Raw genomic sequence first — 14,344 nt, 5'->3', positions numbered from 1 at the left:
TCATCTTGTTTGAAATGATACATCATCATCATCATGGTTGGATGTCATCAGAAGATTGAAGAAGATTCCTTGAGATTAGGGTTTTGACCACTGGTCAACCCTAATCAGCTGCATTGGGCCAATCAGGGCCGGATCAGGAGATGAGGTTTATGATGGTTATGGGGATCATAATGTGATTATATTGAGCTCATGGATGCTAGGGTTTCATGGTTGAGCCATTTCATCAGGAGTTTGGGGCTCAATTTGATCAGTGCATTGCCAAATTCATCTGTCAGTCAGAAAAAGTCAATTGTGGTCAACGGTGCCTGGATTGATGGATTTGGAAGAGGGAGAGGGCAAGAGATACTCCATTCATGTTCAAACAAGTCTCATTTGACATTTCAAATACTCACATTGAAGGATTTGAGGTCATAGCAAAGGTTTCCAAAAGGAAAAATGACCTATGGTTTCAAGTTTCCAAAAGGATGGCAAGTTTTTGGAGCGACTTCAACCCAATTTTCCCCCATCAAAAAAGCTTCAAATGGAATTTTGTTGAACATGAAAGTTGTAGATCTTTCTCTCCCATTTTCAAAAAGTCCAAGATCGTGAGAATCGGATGAACGGTTGAGGAGATATGGTCAAATTACCACCGGGCGTGCATGGCAAAATTTTCCATGTATCGATGCACACGAATTTCGTATCGATGCGTGCAAGGCAAAAAGGGCCATGTATCGATGCACACGAGTTATGTGTCGATGCACACTGTTAAAAAGTGCCTTGTATCGATGCAAACAAGTTATGTATCGATGCATACTGTTAAAAAGTGCCTTGTATTGATACAAACAAGTTATGTATCGATGCACACTGTTAAAAAGTGCCTTGTATTGATACAAACAAGTTATGTATCGATGCATACTGTTAAAAAGTGTTATGTATCAATACATAACTCTATTTTGAGCTCTCATACAGTACCGTTCATGTCCATATTACTTCATGCACCATCTTCATGCACAAGAGTGAAAATCTCATTTGAGCCAACACACTCCAAATATCAATTGAGAATGTATGAGCTGTCAATGAGCTGTCACAGGGCTTGAGTGAAAAGGCCATTTTGCCCTTGCTTAAGTTAAACCATATTATGCTAATTACATTTGGTTTGGTTAATTAAGGTGATTAAGTGTGGATTAAGTTGAAGTATATATTCATAATCATCATCTAATCATAACAGAACCTCACAATTACCAAAGTTAGATCTAGAAACTCTTCATTCTCTCCATTTTCATCAAGAACACAAACACCTTCAAATCCACAATTCTTCATCATCCTTCAACGAAATCTCAAGATTCTTTTTGATTTGGATTGGTATCATCATCTTCACCATCTGTTTTGGTAGTTTGGAAGGAGAGGAAAGCCAAATCGTGACTGTTCCATAGCTCATCATCAATGGCAAATGCAAATTGTGGATACTAGAAGCCGTGGCAATTGAAGCTAGCATCTCCTATCATCTTCTATATCCTTCTAGTGCGACTGTTTTCAAGAATTAGAGCTCAAAGCCGCGCGCATTACACTGCAATTTCCAGGTTTGAGTGAAATTCGACTTTAACCATTTGCTTGATAATGATATGCGTTTTAAAGTGCGTAGCATGTAGATCGTCATGATAGCTTTAGTTTTGCAAATGCTTGCCTGTAGTGTGAGAAATCTGGAAAAGAAAGGATGAATGCAAACCCTAAGTGAGTCGATTCGAGAGTTTTAGGAACTTTTAGGATGGATTGAATGGATATTTGGAATGTGCTTGAGAAGACGAGTTCAATGACTATATGCTCGTCCATTTCTGTAAACTTTTGATGTTCATCATTTTTTTCAATTTTCTGGAAATTCCTGCTTGAGAACGATGACTGTTTGTGTGTTTGATCCATTTGTTGGTTTGAATTTTCAAAACTTGTGTTTCCCGCTCCCGCCAGAAAGAATTACAAGATTGCCACTGTTTTTTAATTAATTCATTTTAATTATTAGAAATTGTTTAGGACATTAAAAAATTCATTAAAAATAGTAAAAAAAATCAGAAAATTGTGAGGAAAATTTTGTTGACTTCCTTGTTGACCATAGGATTTTTTTGACCTATTGGTCAAAGTTGTGCTTGGCAAATATTTTATTTGGCATAGGCTTTTCTAATGTATGTCACATTTTGATACATTTCACCAATTTGATCACGAAATGCACATGCCGTTAAATAAATTCTTGAAAATTTTTGTGGTGATTGTAGACAGGCCAATAGTGATTTACATGTAAATTTCATGAATTTTCGATACCTGGTTAGAGAGCAGCAAATTCTGGAACTTAGGTGTGACAATTTGTGTCACACCTCTTGATGTCAACTTGTTGAATTTAATTGGATGACCTATGCATGTTGGAATTGGCTGAAATTTTGCAGGGTGAATTGTTGATATGTTAGGATGTTGTATGAATTTTTGTGGAATTTTACACTGCATTTTCAATTTGATCATGATTTTTCATTTCTGGTGATCATTTGTGCAAGCTCATGTGACCTAGGTTGGTAGATTGATTGAGAAATCCTCATATGGTACTGTATGATCATGAAATTTTATATGCATGTAATAGACACATAATGTGACATCCCTGTTTTGGTCCCATCCATTTCTATTTTGTTTTCATTGAGTTATGAATTTTTGAAGTGGATATATGTGTTGATGTTGTGATTTGGAGCCTATAATTGTGTCTGTTTTTGATGATTTTCATTGACATGGTTTCATTTGCCCAATTAAGCTCAAATTTGACATGGTAGACCTTGGTTGACCCCTGTTTAGGTGTATTTAATTTGAGAATTTTTGGATTTATTTTGATAGGGATTTGAATGCAATACTTCTGTTTGTATGTTTGGTGGTTCATTTGAACCAATATGGATTGTTTTGTGCATGAATTGAACTTGATGAGTGATATAAACATGAGACCAATGATGTTTGCTTGTGTTTGATGTTAATTTGATGTTGGTTAATGAATACCTTGCTGTTTTAACTTTTTTCTTGCTTTTGGACCCTAGGCTTGGCCTAGTGGTCTAGTTGCTAATATTTGCTTGATTTTTCAGGATCAAAAAACAATGTACATGGAGAATGATCCAAATCCAATTTTGATTGATGTTGTGGATGTTTGTACACTAACATAACATTGTTTTGTAGGTGTTGGAGCTTGGGCTTAAGCCTTGGGCTTGCTTTGTGTTGTATTGTTTAAACTGTTTGATTGTTTGCTGTACAATTTGTCTGATTGAATACTGACTGAGTTTGATTGTTTCCAGGTACTTTAGTTGCTCAGTTCCTTGTGAACTATTGCTTTGCTTTGCTTTGCATAAGCAATTTGCATTGAGGTAACTTCTTAAAACTTCATGTAGTCTGGAGACCCGGCTGTTACCGGGCCGGGCAAATAAATGTCTGAAGTCCTCCTTAAGAGGCAATGATTGTGTATGTTTATTTTTCAAGCCCAAGCAGGTGAAAGTCCTTCAAGTAAGGCAATTGGTGGAAGGTAGGGACAAGCAACCTGTCCCCCACTATTCAGTGAGTCTTCTCCTTGCTCCCATTACATGGTTGTAGCATTGAGATCAAAAGCCCAAGATCCTGTGCAGTGCACATTGAGTCAGAGTCATCGAGTATAGAAGGGTTCCCCTATTCTGGACCCATGCTCATTTGTCAGCTCTCCCTGGTTAGGGATATGAGCTGTGAGGTCTGATCCTCACTTCGCCTTTTCATCTGCTTCACCTTAGCCTCGTAATGGCAAGGTTAAGAGCAAACACAGCCTGTACAGACGATTGCTTAGGCAGTCAAACCTGATTGATTGAGCCCCTTGTTTGGCTATAGTGCGTGTTATGTGGATATCTGATTGACATGCTTGTTTGAGATACCTGTTCTCATTTGATGATGTATGATTGTATGCTTGTGTGCTAGCTTCTTTCCTGGTTAGGTTAGTTTGCTTATGCAAGTAGGATAGAAAACCGAACTTAGGGTTAACGATGCATGACAACATTAGGCTCGAGTCTCAGCTCCCTAGTTGTGTATCTTTCCCCGGTTTCTGGTTAGCAATTTAGTCCCTTTCAGGGGAACTACATCGCCCTGATCCTCGTGCCAGACGAGGTATGTAGGCAGGTGGTCGTGCGAGACCACTCCGGGCGCCTTTTTCTTTTTTTTGTGTGTGTTGTTTGACTTGTAGGCTCGAGTTCCAGACTCCCTACTAGTTTGCATGTTCTTTTTCCCTTTCAGGGGAACTACATCGCCCTGATCCTCGTGCCAGACGAGGTATGTAGGCAGGTGGTCGTGCGAGATCACTCCGGGCGCCTTTTTCTTTTTTTGTGTGTGTGTTGTTTGACTTGTAGGCTCGAGTTCCAGACTCCCTACTAGTTTGCATGTTCTTTTTCCCTTTCAGGGGAACTACATCGCCCTGATCCTCGTGCCAGACGAGGTATGTAGGCAGGTGGTCGTGCGAGACCACTCCGGGCAACCTTTTTCTTTTTTGCGTGTGTTTACTTGTTATCTGACTGTGTGTTTTGGCTCGGATGCCGACGTAAGCCCAGTGATTGGCTGTCGGGCTCCACGTTTGCCCTTTTGAGTGTGTTTTGGTTCGGATGCCGACGTAATTCCATCCAGTGGTTGTCGGGCTCCATGTTTGCCACCCTTGTGTGTTTGTATGTTTTGTGTTGTTTGGCGTGCGTAAGCCGAACTACAGTGGCTCTGATTCTTGTTCCAGACAAGATATGTAGGCATAAGGTGCGATACCTTATCGAGCTCGTTCCTCCTAACCCCACCTGCGTTCCCTGTGTGTGTGTGTGATGTTTAGCAACCTTTTCTTTGTTCTAGGACGTGGATCCCTAGGAGTACCTAGGACGTGAGGGGTGCTAATACCTTCCCCTCGCGTAACCGACTCCCGAACCTTTTCTCTCTGGTCGCGAGACCATGTCTTTCCAGGTTTCTCTGAGCGTTTCCTTTCCCTATCTTGGGATAAATAACGCGCAGTGGCGGCTCTGTGTGTTTTTTTATTTTTAGGCTCGCCGGTTGATTTTTCGCAGGATGCGATAGCTGGCGACTCTGCTGGGGAATACCGATGTAGACCTATGCTGGTCCATCGTCCCTAAGCGAGTCCTTCCTAGCGTTCTAGGATTAGTTTAGGTTGCTTGTTTGTGTTATTTATTGCATTTATTATTCTAACCAGTGTGTATATATTTGCATTAAATGTTTGCATGCATCATACTATCATGTTGTTGCTGTCCTCTGTAGGTGGTTCTGTTGTGTGGGGTGGGTGTTCTGAGTGGGGCTAAAACCCAGGCCCGAGTATACACCTAGGACTAGTGTGGTCTCACGTTGCCTCTTTCATGTTAAGTCAACATGTGCCTGGCGGCGTGATGTGCCACAAGCCGGACGAGGCTCACTTGATAGTGCTCATCTCTGTGGATATTCCGCTTTGTTTGAGTCACTCCATTTGAGTTGTTGACTCTGGTGACCGATCATTCCCGGATCTTTGGTTTAGACGATTTTAAGGGAGCTACAATGGCACACCCGAAAGGGCAAACCCATTGAGTATCTCCGCCCGATTGTCGAGACTATTATCCGCCTTAGGATGACTTGATTAGAACTTACCTGTGAGGGGAGGGTTGTTCTGTCAGATGTTTGTTCAGATAGCCTTCAGATGGTGACTTTTGATCTGTGATTCAGAGACATATTTATAAGTTGGATTTATGATCATTTATTGCGGTGACGCCGGAGTGCTGTCCGTGATTTATCAGCGGGGATCCGTTTATTTCAGGATTCCCCGGGCCGAGTTATTTATCAGTGGGGATCCGTTTATTTCAGGATTCCCCGGGCCGATTCAGAGGATTGTGAATGTCTGCTCAGAGATTGTCAGATGATGATGATGATGTATCTGTCTTCCGTTTATTTCGGAACCCGTGGGCCAGATTGATGATTGTACACTCCTCAGATGGTTATGATCGGTTCAGAGATCCGGGCTGTGATTCAGAGCAACAAATGATCAGATGACTTGGAGGATGGCAACACAATGCATTGCATTCATACATCATTCTCATTTTGCATTCATCTGCATCAAACCTACGTCTAGTCATATGGGGAGTATTATTGATTGAGAATCTGGTTGAGAGACATCTTGAATTTCAGAATGTGGATGTTAAAATGTTATCTGTCTCGATGAAACCAGAATCCAGGACAGAATCTTCCTCATATGGACAGACGTTGCATTCATGCATACTAACCCATTTGCTATTTTGTAGGTGTCGACCGGTGCGCATAGATCGTTTGCTCAGATATCCTGCTAGGGGCAACAAATCCAAACTGATGGATCCTCCCAACACCGACATCCTCGAACTGAAAGAGATGGTGAGGGATTTGTTCAGGGTTGTGCAAGGGCTTGCCTTGGGGCAGAAAGCCATGGCCGAGAGATTAGAAAGGATTGAGGGCTGGATGATCAAAGAGAAAGTTCAGGGAAAGGCTCCGTCATCTGAAGTAACAAATCCCTCTGGCTCTGTGGTGAAGAAATCCCTTGACAGTGGTCAGCCCAAGAAGAAGGTTGAATCAGGTGGTGCGCAGACTAAAAGAGAATGCGGTAAGGATCGTTATCACCCTTATGCTGCCACTGCAACCATTCCTGTTGGTGGTTCATCTGTACCACCGAGACATCCGTCACCTCGCCCGGGAGCACAGAGAGCTGGGAACCAGGTAAGAGGAAAGGGGGTTGATCGTCAATTTGATAGGCCACCCATACCGTATGCTCTTCTGTTGAGGAAGTTGAAAGATCTCGGAATGGTACAATTGAGGACATTAGCTCCATTAGAACCTGATCAGAGGCCAACCAACTACGATGAGAATGCTAAGTGCGAATTCCATTCGGGGGCGTCTGGGCATAACATTGAGGGTTGTAGAGCTTTTAAGCATGCTGTCCAAGACCTGGTGGATTCCAAGGCCATTAATTTTGCACAATTTCCCAATGTTAATGCTAATCATATGCCCGCGCATGGTGAGGTGGAGATGAATGCAATTTCTGAGGATAGGAAGACGATTGGGTTGGTGAATGGGGATCGGTTAAAAATGCCGAGGCCCGTGGTCCCAAAACCTCGGAGGAAAGAGGGAACTTTCCCTAGTGTTGATACTTGTTGTATGGCCATCGCCACAGAGGGTGGTGTACCGATGGGGGATATGATCCAGAGAAAGATGAAAGCAGAAATGGACGGTGGAAAATTTGAAACACTCAGTCTGGTAGCTGAAACCGTCAAGGTAGAAAATGCCATTGGTGTTGAGAAAGAGAAAAAGCCGTCCATTTCTTCTTACAAGCAGGCATTGGAAGTGGTGAGAAATGGAGGGATCCCAGGCTGGGGACAGATCATAGGCATTGTAGTAAAGGCGGATATGTTTGGGATTGGTTATCATCCAGGTCAAGACTCGTCTGAGCAAAACAGAGGACGTCGTCCGTCGTTCACCTTTGTAAGTGCCGGAATGCTAGATTCAGATCACGCCTATACAGTGGGTAAAGAAACTGACAGTGACTGGGAGATTGATCAATGGATAAAATCGTGCGTACCAGGAAGCTGGAAGGCTTAAAAAGATCATCACTGTCATTCGTCCGGAAGAGTAATGATTTTCTGTTTTGATTTTATTTGCATGAAAGCCATATGTGTTGCCCGACACGTAATGGTTCATTGTGAAGGCCACCTCATGTTTAAATTTGCATTTCTGCATCATTAATAAATGGATGTTTTTCAGTCAAAAAGCGGTGTTCCCTGTTTTTCATTTATTTTTGCAGTTTAAAAAAACAAATAAAAATGGCAATGTTTATTTTCATTTTTCCTTTTTGATTTGTCTCGTTCCGAATTCAAAAATAATTCTCCGGATCTCGCTGATAACAATTTGGTTACCCCTCATATGACTTCGACAATCCGAGCAATCAGGCTGAAGAAGAAGGCAAAGAAGATTGTGATCTACTGGAATTAACCAGGTTGTTGAGACAAGAGGAGAAGATGATTCAGCCGCCCGAGGAGCGGGTTGAGATTGTTATTCCACGCACCGCCGAGGTCAGGAAGGAGATGAAAATTAGAGCCGCTTCAGAGGCGAATCGAGAGCAGAATGGTAGCCTTGTTGAAGGAGCAGGTGGACGCATTCACTTGGTCATGTCAGGATATGCCAAGGTCGAGTACCGGTGTCGTTGTGCACAAGCTCCCATAGAAAGGAGACTGTCCTCTAAAGAAGAAGAACGCCAGTGCCTGTATCAGAGAGCCATGGTGACTTTGTTTCATGATATGATTCATCATGAAATTGAATGCTATGTTGATGACATGATAGCAAAGTCCCAAACAGAAGAGGGGCATCTGGTAGACCGGAGCAAGTCGTTTGACCAGTCGAGACAATTCAAACTGAGGTTGAATTCAAGTAAGTGCACTATCAGAGTGCAGGCCGGTAAGCTGTCGGGGGTTCATTACAAGGGAGGAATCGAGGTTCATCCTGCAAAAAAAAAATAAAAAAAAATATGAGAAACGCCTGAATCGAGAAAGAAAAAGAGAGGTTCGTGGTTTCTTAGAAAGATTGAACTACCTGTCATGGTTCACATCTCATCTAACAGCCGCGTGCGAACCTATATTCAAAATGTTGAAAAAAAAAAGATCAAACGGTCAGGTGAAATGATGATTGCCAAGCGGCGTTTGAAAAAATAAAAGAGTATTTGCAGGAGCCTCCGATTCTGATGCCTCCTGTGGAGGGAAGACCGTTAATTCTGTACCTGACAGTCCTCGAGGGGTCTATGGGGTGTGTATTGGGGCAGCATGACGAGTCTGGTCGAAAAGAGCATGCAATTTACCTTAGCAAAAAGTTTGTCGACTGTGAAACAATACATTCACTGTTCGAGAAAACTTGCTGTACTTTGGCATAGGCTGCTCGCCGACTGAGACAGTATATGCTGATTCATGCCACTTTGTGGATTTCCGAGATGGATCCGATCGAGTATGGGTTTGAGAATCCAGCATTGACCGGACGGGTTGTGAGAGTGCAAAAAGAATGTTGACTGATTTGGATCCGCTCAGAAAGCAATCAAGGGGTGTATTGTCTGATTACATCTCTCTGCAACCCGTGAGGTTATCAACCGAGGACGTTTGAGTTCCCTGATGAGGACATCTCGAGGTGCTCTAATCGAAAGATTGAGAGTAACCGATCCCGGAGGAGGGGCCTGACCCTGAATCCGAACGGATTCTGATGTCTGATGGGGAGGTTAAGGTGAATGAGCTTTTGTTGCCCGGATAACGTTTGAATGCACCGACGGTGCGATTGTGCAGAAAAGGGTGGTAACCTACAGAGACTGGCATGAGATGTTGCCGTTTGTATCCTAGGTATCGAACCTTGGTACGTCTACTGGGGCAACTCCTCTCTCATTGGTATATGGAATGGAGGAGGTATTACCTGTTGAGGTTCAGATTCCCTCTCTGAGAGTCCTGATGGACGTGCAGTTGCAAGAGGCTGAATGGGTAAGGACCCGGTACGAAGAGTTGAGCCTGATTGAAGAAAAGAGGCTGACAGCCATCTGTCATGGGCAGTTGTATCAGCAGCGAATGAAGCGGGCTTTTGACGAGAAAGTACGACCTCGGGTGTATCACGTAGGTGATATGGTGTTGAAAAGGATCCTTCCTCCTCAAGACGATCGAAGGGGCAAACGGACACTCAGTCATGAATCCCCAGCATGGTCAAGAAGGTTTTCTCTGGTGGAGCCCTGTTGTTAACGACCATGGATGGCGAGGATTTTCCATCCCCTGTGAATGCGGACGCAGTTAAAAAATACTTCGTGTAAAGAGACCCGCTGGACGAAAAGAATAAAATAGTCCAGGCAAAAATGGGCATCCTGGCGAACCGAAAACAGAAAAAGGTTCGGGCAAAAATTAGGGATATAAATAAAAAACTGTACACCCGGCAAGTCGAAAACCTGAGAAGGCGACTTGGGCAAAAATGGGTATCCCGGTGGACTGAAAACCCGAAAGGGCGGTCCAGGCAAAAGAGGGATTGAAACGAACAATTGCGTCCAGCATGATCGTTTGCGCTTTGGTTAAAGCATCATGGATAATACCAGGTAGGGATCAGTCAGAAGCGTCTTGTTCAGAAGGCAGAAAAGCACGGAGAGTCTGAGGACATATGGGGTGTAACCGAGTTGGAACTCGATGAGATCACGGGTTTCACATTGCCATTAGGATAGATTTTTCCTTTTGAGCGCAATTACCTCTTTTCAGGAATTGCTTTCCTTTGTATTGCTCATTTGAGCCACACACTTTTCAAATCAATAAAATGCATGTTCAGTCAAATAATTTTGTTTTTGTTTTTCATAACCGCTTTGATTGCAAAAACATCCAGATATTTTTGATAAAGAATCTTGCATTTTAAGACATACAGGTTCCTTCCAATGCATGTTTATAAGATTGAAAGCTTGAAATCTTATTTGGAAGGTTGAGTGACCCAAATGTTGAAATCTTGACACGCCTGGGGCACGGTTTTATCTGATGGTCTGTTTTTGCAGGTACTGTTAGATATTCTTCACTCACTTGCAGGTTGTGATGTGGAAGCTTTGTAACAGATCCCCAGAGAGTTCGCTCAGGAACGAATGAATGAAAGAACGACGAAGTGACGTTGCGGCGCACGACGATCCTTGATGGTAATCAAGAAGACTCTTCAAAGTCGGAAGATTGGAGAGTATGTAATTCCCCGCAGAGTTCGATCAAGGACGAAGGAGGAACGGAGAGACGACGGAGGGACGTCCGACGACCCTTGAAATTAATCAAGAAGACTCTTCAAAGTCGGAAAATCGAATTTCTTTATAACTCCCATGAGTACGTTTCTCGTCGAGCGCGGGGCGATTTGGAATACAAGATGAGGGAGCAGAAAAGGTCCAGACGAGTCTGGGAACTCTCAAAAGTGGAAAGCCGATATGAGTATTGGAGGTAGACACCGTGGTTCGACGAGTCGACGGGTGTTCTGTACCAACTTTTCTCATTTCCCAGCTAAGTCCCCAAGCAGAGTTATAGGATTAGCTCCCCAGCAGATTCAAGGTCTGTGAACTTCTCCAGCCGGGTCGGGATGGTTATCCCGGACAGGTTTACAACGATGTTTCCTCAGCAGCCAAGCTAGAAGGTTGCTATTCCCCGAGTGGAGCGGGTCTTTTTCAAAGAAATATATCTCCAGCAGTTCCCCGAGTGGAGCGGGTTTCAAAGAAATATATCTCCAGCAGTTCCCCGAGTGGAGCGGGTTGTTTCAATGACATATCTCTCCAACAGTGTTCATTCTACCAGTGGATTGAAAGAGTTTCCGTAGCAGACGAATATCTGCATCCCCAGCCGAGGGTATCCTACATGTGGATTGATTGGGTCCTCCCCAGCGGAGTAGTTGTCGTTCCCCTAGCAGGGTCTGGATGGTATTCCCCCAGCAGGTTGAAGATTGCTCTTTTCCCCAGCGGGAGTATCTGTGAGGGTTCCCAAAGCAGAGTTGGGATCTATATCCCCAGCAAGTCAAAGACTGTGGTATTCCCACAGAGTGCAAAGGATCTGTATCCCCAGCAAGGGTTGTCTATTTCCTAGCAGCAGTGCTATCCCCGGCAGGGTGGAAATCGGAGCAGTGGCGAGTTCCTCAGCAGAGTGTCTCGTGTTCCCCGGAAGAGTCCCTTGAGGGGGATGTTTTTGTTTTTTATGCATTCATCATGTAAAATAAGCATTGCATATTGCATAGAAAAATAAATAATCGCGTAGCATTTCCATAATTATGGAGCATTACGCAGAAAAAATCAATCATGCATCATTGCAAGCATAAGCTAGTCTCAAGCCGTGGTTACCGTTTGAGAAGTGGTTCTTGCCAGACAGTGAAGGTGTTACTCCGAGGAGTTTAGCCTCATGATTGGATCACAGGCATTGTCCCAGTGGTACGACACTGGAGAAGACTCCTTCCGTCGGACGGAGATGGAAAAGGGATGTATTCAACGCAACCCAAACTGTGGTTACCGCTTGAAGATTTGGGGTTCACCAAAGGGGAAGATGTTACTCTGAGGAGATTGGCATCACAACGTCAGATCAGCAATGTTCCCCAGTAGTGCGATATTGGAGGAAATGTTCCCGTCGGACAGAGATGGGGATACAGTCAGAAGACGTTACGCGATCAGCGCGATTCAAGCCGTGATTACCGCTTGAGGTTTGGTTTTGTCTGACAGCGAAGACGATGCTCCGAGGAGTTCAGCATTGTGAGTTTGGAACCACCGTTTCTTCCCAGACCTCAGTAAGTGTTTGGTCGATCATTGTTTGATGTCTGTCCGCATCATTGTTTGATGTCTGTCCGCATCATTGTTTGATGTCTGTCCGCATCATTGTTTGATGTCTGTCCGCATCATTGGTTGATGTCTGTCCGCATCATTGTTTGATGTCTGTCCGCATCATTGTTTGATGTCTGTCCGCATCATTGTTTGATGTCTGTCCGCATCATTGTTTGATGTCTGTCCGCATCATTGTTTGATGTCTGTCCGCATCATTGTTTGATGTCTGTCCGCATCATTGTTTGATGTCTGTCCGCATCATTGTTTGATGTCTGTCCGCATCATTGTTTGATGTCTGTCCGCATCATTGTTTGATGTCTGTCCGCATCATTGTTTGATGTCTGTCCGCATCATTGTTTGATGTCTGTCCGCATCATTGTTTGATGTCTGTCCGCATCATTGTTTGATGTCTGTCCGCATCATTGTTTGATGTCTGTCCGCATCATTGTTTGATGTCTGTCCGCATCATTGTTTGATGTCTGTCCGCATCATTGTTTGATGTCTGTCCGCATCATTGTTTGATGTCATGTCAACATCATTGTTCGGTGCCTGTAAACATCGAGTTTCCTCCCGGTCATTGGTTAATGTCTGGTCGAGCTTTTTTTGGTGTCAGTAAACATCATCGTCCGATGTTCAGTAAACGTCGAGTTTCTTCCCAGTCATCAGTCAGTGTCTGGTTGAAGGTGTACCCTCTGACGTGTTGCCCTTAGAGTGGTGATTAGTGAAGTTTCCGACTATCAGGTTGAAGCACTTATGGTATTCAGGCCAGTTTTTCGGAGTTCAGACCGAAGTGGTTTTCGGACCAGGTAGAAGAAGAGAAAATTTTCGGGGTTCAAGAAGAACGAAAAAGAAGAGAATAATGATCCCGCGTGGATGTGTGGTGATCAGGCCATGGTTATCCCTGCGTTACCGTTTATTTTGGTATCCAGGTCGACGGTTCAGAGTTTGTTTCTTCGCCGATGCTGACAGGCGTTGTTGATTATTTTCCCATCAGAGTGCAAATTGTTCGTCTGTTCTTGGTATTCAATCACTCTTCATCCTGATCATCCGAAATCCGAGGCTATTTCGTATCGACAGGTTCACAGTGGATTGAATAGGGGCAGCTGTAACACCTCAAAATTTGCCCTCCTTTCTTGGGACTAGCATTAACATATTTGCATTTTTATTTTAGGACATTAGGCATTTCATGTTGCATATCATGTGGTTACATTGTGCAAGCCATCTTTCCAAGTCTTGATCAGGAGATGAGGAAGTCAAGTGCAAGCCTAGGGTTTACTGACTGATCATGGCCATCTGAGGATTGGGCCGTGAATTAGGGTTTCAGGATTCTCAAGGATATTGGTATTCATCTTGTTTGAAATGATACATCATCATCATCATGGTTGGATGTCATCAGAAGATTGAAGAAGATTCCTTGAGATTAGGGTTTTGACCACTGGTCAACCCTAATCAGCTGCATTGGGCCAATCAGGGCCGGATCAGGAGATGAGGTTTATGATGGTTATGGGGATCATAATGTGATTATATTGAGCTCATGGATGCTAGGGTTTCATGGTTGAGCCATTTCATCAGGAGTTTGGGGCTCAATTTGATCAGTGCATTGCCAAATTCATCTGTCAGTCAGAAAAAGTCAATTGTGGTCAACGGTGCCTGGATTGATGGATTTGGAAGAGGGAGAGGGCAAGAGATACTCCATTCATGTTCAAACAAGTCTCATTTGACATTTCAAATACTCACATTGAAGGATTTGAGGTCATAGCAAAGGTTTCCAAAAGGAAAAATGACCTATGGTTTCAAGTTTCCAAAAGGATGGCAAGTTTTTGGAGCGACTTCAACCCAATTTTCCCCCATCAAAAAAGCTTCAAATGGAATTTTGTTGAACATGAAAGTTGTAGATCTTTCTCTCCCATTTTCAAAAAGTCCAAGATCGTGAGAATCGGATGAACGGTTGAGGAGATATGGTCAAATTACCACCGGGCGTGCATGGCAAATTTTCCATGTATCGATGCACACGAATTTCGTATCGATGCGTGC

Source organism: Lathyrus oleraceus, chromosome 3, assembly GCF_024323335.1.
Source record: "Lathyrus oleraceus cultivar Zhongwan6 chromosome 3, CAAS_Psat_ZW6_1.0, whole genome shotgun sequence".
Taxonomy (NCBI): Eukaryota; Viridiplantae; Streptophyta; class Magnoliopsida; order Fabales; family Fabaceae; genus Lathyrus; species Lathyrus oleraceus.
Note: the sequence above shows the minus strand (reverse complement) of the source record.